Here is a 6,076-nt window from a genome sequence, read left to right on the forward strand (position 1 = left end):
CTAAAAATACTGTAGGCGGTTCAGTTTTTATTATTTTTAAACTAAAAGTTTAAAAACATATTACTTGGACAGGGCCTTTTTATTTACACGCAAAGCATTCTGGGTAAATGAGGACGTGGATAGGACCTCAATTTAGCTTGTTTGTCGCGCTAGCTCCGAGCTAATACATATAAGGCAATATAGCGTCAGGGCTAATGCTAAAGCTAACAGGCTAAGCTGAGGTCCTCCATCCATATTTTCAGTTAAAGGCTGAGTCATTTCTACCTTCTCCTCTCTGTCAACGCTCTCTGGTTTCATTTAAAAGAGTCGATCATCAGATATTGTCCAAGATTAACCTTCAGGGTGGATATAGCTCGCTAGCAGCCTCATGCCGATGACCTAGTTGATGTCATCATTTACCCAGAATGCTTGGCTTGTAAATAAAATGGCCCTGTCCTTGTAATATATTATTAAACTTTTAGTTTAAAAATTATAAAAACTGAACATCCTACAATATTTTTGCAGTCTTTATTTCACAGTTAAAGTATATGTTTGTCATAAAAAGTCAAATGTTACAACTAATCGGGGATCCCTTTAAACAGAAAACACATAAATGCGATAATTCAGTCAAACTGTCAGATATTGACCTACATTTTGGGGTAGTAGTTTCTGAGAGTCATCCAAAACACATGCTGAACACAGCTCATTACAAGAGATCTTTGCCTAAATATTTAACAGAAACTGTGGGAGTAAATATTTGTTGGTCTCCTAACAAAATATCTCATGTACCACTGGATGTACCACTGGACAGATCTTAATAAAACCTTTTATTAGTCGTTAGATGTTCATCTTCAAATAATTGACTTTTGAAGTTAAAGATGGCCACCACACCTAATTGACTTAAGTTGTAGAGATCTGGTGTTGCATAATATCATTTTTACAAACAATAAAATTGGATATGGAAGTAGCTCACAACACACATTTTAAATGTGCCAATGTCAAAGGATTGTATGAAATTGCACTATTTTCAAGGTTTAACTAAAACAAATATGCTTGTCATTTCTTAGCATAAGATGATTTAATACTAAAAGTCTCATGTGAAAGGCAGCAAGAGATATGCATTATTTTTAAGGAATCCTAGGCCTTTAATTTCTACTAACATTATTCTGTCTGCTGGTTTCTGGACATCCCCACCCCCTCCCCTGATCCGCCATCTGTTGCTGCATGTTCACAAACCAGTAATATGATCATGTCTGGTTAGACATCACTCCAGCTGGCTGAGTTGTAGAAAGAGCTGCACAGAAACATAGGAGAACAAAACGAGGTGGGGTTACTGGCTGACATTCCCACAGCTGTTGAGTTTTGGTTGTTTATCACTCACTTTAATCTGCAAGATATCTGTGTGGTTTAAATATATCCAAGCTGTTAAAGCAGACAGGCAAGCAGGATGACAATTGGGACAAATGGGAATCTTAAACTGTCTAATTTAAAAACTTGGGTGTGTTTGAGAAAAGACAAAATGCCAATTTTTTTTAATCCCAACGCCCACTTTTTTTTTTTCCAAATTGCATATCCATTAAAAATATGATAGAGACGTAAAAAACCCTGGTATGTTTTATTGCAAATCTTGAAAAATAATGCTAAATTGTCAAAAATTACTTTTATTGTGTTTTCAAGCTGCCGCTCTGGAAAAGCTGTCCACATTCATACAAGGGAAATGATGTCAGGGAAGCACTGCCTTCAAGGCAGACACAGCTTTAAAATGATTCAGCATCAGCCAAATTTGCCTATTTCCAGTTCCACAGCGCTGTTGGATCCACCTCGACGGTGGTTCCACACGGGTGGAACCATTTGTTGTGCTCAACTAACCGCTTAGTTGAACAGAGCAGTCTAAAATGTACAAGATACTGTATGTCAGGAGGCTTCAGACAAACTGGCTGCCCATGATTAAACGTGCACTTATAATATAGTCAGACACTGAAGGTGTCAGTTGCGCACTACATGCGTCTCCGCTCCGCTGCGCTGCGGTGCGCAGGTCGCAGCTGTTTGTTTGTGTCTCAGTTTGTACAGTGTCCGCTCCGCTACGGTCCGAGAGAGTGTGAAGGAAGGAGATAGCGTGATAAATTCAGTGATAAGTGTGGAAGTCACAGCAAAAAATAATTAATTCTGTGAAAGACGAACACCAAACACAGCTGAAAACATTGATATAAAGGCTTTTGATATCTATGTTGAAACTGTCTCGCTGCTTATGTAAAAGGAAACATTTTTCACTTTAAGTTCGCAAACTTTGGTTCTTGTTTCTGTCTCACATAGTTTGCCAGTTTAAAATCTGTTGCATTAAATAAACCACCAACCTTACCATCAAATATTTCCCTTTGTCCCACAATTAGGAAGAACATCAGAGCTACAAGAGTCGCAGTCCAAAAAATTAATCTTGAAACAGATAGTTTATGACTTACCTTGTTTCCAAAACCAGAATCTTCTGAAGTCTTCCCGAATCCACTGCGTCTCAGAGTTTCCCCAAAGTCAGCTTCTCTGAAACAATTATACAGTATAATGGAGTTAAAACCATAACCAGATTTTTATTTCAACACATTTATCACATACTGAATTTTATCTTATATACGTCTTGACCAACTTACCTATATAATGTTATATAATTTTTGGTTGTAGAATGAATCACATACGATAATCTACTAGGGGTGTCCCGATCCGATATTGATATCGGATATCTGTTCGATATCAGTCAAAAAATGAGTATCGGATTTTATCGGCCTGCATAAAAAATGTCCGATTTAAGCGCTCCGATATTAGCAGTTCAATCCAGTAGTCCACTGCCTCCAGTGTTTCTATCCAGCAGCGCTTGCATCCAGCACGCAGAGCTCACATGATCACAACAACATGCTGCGCTAACAAGTTAGCAAGAATGTCGGCAGCAGAACTTTCTATTTTCATCAGAAACAGAGTTGCAGCTAAGTGTAAAGTTGTCATGCACAAGTTTTCTGAGGGGGAACACAGAAGCGTGTACGTTTTAAACCGGAGCGACAACTACTCTCCACCCTGGCAGCAGCTTTGCGTTTCGGCTCGGTTCGTTCAGCCTCGGTCCAGTGACCGCACACAGCCACGCTGTTTCGGAACCTCCTCTCTGGTCCGGTCGGTGGTTCTAAGCTGGCAGAAGCGAGGACAGCACGCTTACAGTTTTGACATCCCGTGGATTAGCTCTGGGTCGATGGACAGAAGAAAGGAGAGCGCAGCTTTTGTTTTGGAATATGAGCGTGACATGACGTGATAAAAACTGCTCCCTGCAGGAGCGAGAGGCTAATCTCTACAAGATGCTCAGAAAATGCAGCAGTAAGAAAGGTAGCTATCAATTTAAATAACTGACTCATTCTTACTATTTATTTTTTGCTCTTGAGTGATGTTTAATCTGTTTACACACTTGTTTGAGTGAAGATTAAGTGCAATGATCATGTTGTTTTAGTTACAGTCAGTAAAATTGGAGCTGTGGACTCTTAACTTTGAACAGACAATAATGTGGGGTTTTGTTTTGTCCACCTTCAGTTTTTTCCACCATAAAGCAGCACCAGGCTGACAGGTAGTAAAACAATAACCAAAGTGATTTTGAATTGTTATTTTATACTTTAAAAGAACATTTTGTTTTTATTATGTTTTATTTTTTGGGGTATTATAATTTATTATATTAAACTGTATAATGTTCTTCAGTTTAAAATGTATGTGATCCATTTGTTAAAAATAAATGGGTCAATTTTTCTCATACCTACTCTTTTTCACTGTTTGACCTGATCAAGACTTTTCTAAGATTTTACATTACAAAATAGGTAAAAGTGTGTGACTCATACTGTTATGGTAATGGGTCAATATCGGTATTGGTCAATATCGGTATCGGACAATTCTCAAAGTTGTAATATCGGTATCGTATCGGAAGTGAAAAAGTGGCATCGGGACATCCCTATAAATCTACCAGACTAAACCTCTAATAACAGATTATAAATCCTGCTGAAGCTGAACAAACACATAACTTGGCAATAAAAGCCTTCAATATATTTTCTTACCGATCTGCGTTACCAACAACACTGGAAGGACCGGGAAAGGATTGTGGTCATCTTTAGTTTAGTTGTTGTTGTTAGCCAAATAAACATCCAGACATCCACAAAAAACAATTAAATAAATAATTTGTCAGGGTTGTCTTTAAATCAGACACATTTAACTTTGTAATATACTCCTAACATGTCACACTGACGTTTTCATCTGTTATTGAAAGATGACATTCAGACAAAAGGTGAAAAAACATTACAGTATAGTTCCAAAAAGCCATGATCTTTCCTGGGTTTTCTTTTTTATTAATTTTTGTAAGTGACCACAGCTGCTGAGTCTAAACAATAATACAACTTCTATATTTCTAAACAAAAAAATAATCAGATTCTGGGAGGGCGGGGCAAGATGGCGGAGGAGTGAGTCGTGTGTCGCGTGGGCTCCCACTCCGACTTGCTCGTTTTATGGTTCTCTACTAAATGTCCTTGCTGCTTTGAGCATTTGGTCTGTCCGGACTCGACCCCTGAGTGATTCTTGCCTGGAAAAGTAGAAGAATGGCGACAAACTCGAGGAAAGGCAAACATTCCAGCTCTGCGGCTGCTAGGCCCGACGCCGCCCCAGAGCTGACTGCAGCTAAAACCAGACTTTCTGCGCCCCCTTCTCCCTCCCGCAGTGAGGTGGACGCACTCTCCTTGAAGTCTGACATTCTTGCCGCTATAAAAACTGACCTCTCAGCTGTGATCAAATCCGAAATAAAGGCGGCTTTAGCTGAGGAGTTTACTTTTATTAAAGGAGAGCTAAAAGCGGTGAGAGCTGAAGTGGCTTACGGCACGATGCTACTGCGCGCAGACCTGGACCACGTTAAACAGAGCGTTAAGGAGGTGGAGGACGGCTTGTCAACCTGGTCCGATGAGGTGGTTTCTCTGCGCACCACCATTTTGGAGCTGAAAGAAGAAGTCGATGGGCTCAGAAAGAAGTATGACGATATGGAAGGGCGCATGAGAAGGTGCAATGTGCGGATTATTGGAGTTCCTGAAACGCCAGAATCCAGCTCCACTTCAGCAGTGGCTAAACTGCTAACAGAGATTACAGAATGATAAAGAGCCACTGGTTGACCGAGCCCATCGCTCTCCAGGTGGGAACAGGTCAGGTGATAAGCCGCGGGTTATTGTCGCTAAGCTGCACTATTATCAAAAATGTGTGGAAATATTACGTCGAGCGCGGACCCGCGGCCATCTTCGTTTTAAAGAGGCGCCGATCACCATCACATCTGACTACACGGCAGCTGTGGCCAAGGTCCGAGCGGCATTTACGGAGGTGAGGAGTCTCCTTCGCAACCGACGAGATGTTCGCTATGGACTGCTTTTTCCTGCACGGCTCCGCATCTCTCATGGGGAGGAAAACATGGAGTTCCTGGATGCCAATAAAGCAATGGACTACTTTAAAAAGAGGATCATCTCGGCGACTGACAGCGAGGACCGGTGTTGACCACAGGTCCAACTCTCATCGATCCATTATGACTGTCAGGTTGTAATGAACCTTTTAACTTTATGTCCCGAGTTATATCTTGATTTAATTTTAGACATTATTCTCAGGGACAACATTCCTCTTTTTGTTAGAACAAATGTACGAGAGTTTCACAGGGGGTCTCTCCGGATCTTGGTTAGTGCTTTATTTATCAGTGCTGCAAGGAGCATAAACAGTAATAATATTTTAAAGTAAGGGAACCCCTTTGTTTTTTTATTTTTTTGTTATTGTTATTTGGTTGTGGCGGGAGTCCAGACAGGGAGTTAAGCCCCCCAGTATAAGCACAWATGTGTGGATTTTTTGTTTGTTGGGTTCTCCGTGTTTTTTTTAGGAGAAAGGGGTGGGACTATACCGGATCTATTTGTTTTGAGAATGTCTTTTTTAGGTCTTTTTTTGTGATGGTTTGTGGATATTGTACTACAGTCTGATTGACCACACATGAGCAGTTCCAATATTAACAGGTTCATCAACAGTCACCCAGTTAACTGTGTGAGTTGGAATGTGAAATCCCTCAATG

The 6,076-nt window shown here is 40.4% G+C and overlaps 1 long non-coding RNA gene across 1 annotated transcript in view; it reads right to left on the reverse strand.

Annotated features, from left to right (window-relative positions):
• LOC106515059 (uncharacterized) overlaps positions 1-2,590 on the reverse strand; it is a 6,322-nt gene extending 3,732 nt beyond the window's left edge. The window contains exon 1 of the long non-coding RNA XR_001309957.1: positions 2,439-2,590. This is a non-coding gene — a long non-coding RNA (uncharacterized LOC106515059). The remainder of the gene's footprint in view (positions 1-2,438) is intronic.
• Positions 2,591-6,076: the final 3,486 nt, after the last annotated feature.

The sequence above is a fragment of the Austrofundulus limnaeus genome, unplaced genomic scaffold (genome assembly GCF_001266775.1).
Source record: "Austrofundulus limnaeus strain Quisiro unplaced genomic scaffold, Austrofundulus_limnaeus-1.0 Scaffold26, whole genome shotgun sequence".
In the NCBI taxonomy this organism is placed as follows: Eukaryota; Metazoa; Chordata; class Actinopteri; order Cyprinodontiformes; family Rivulidae; genus Austrofundulus; species Austrofundulus limnaeus.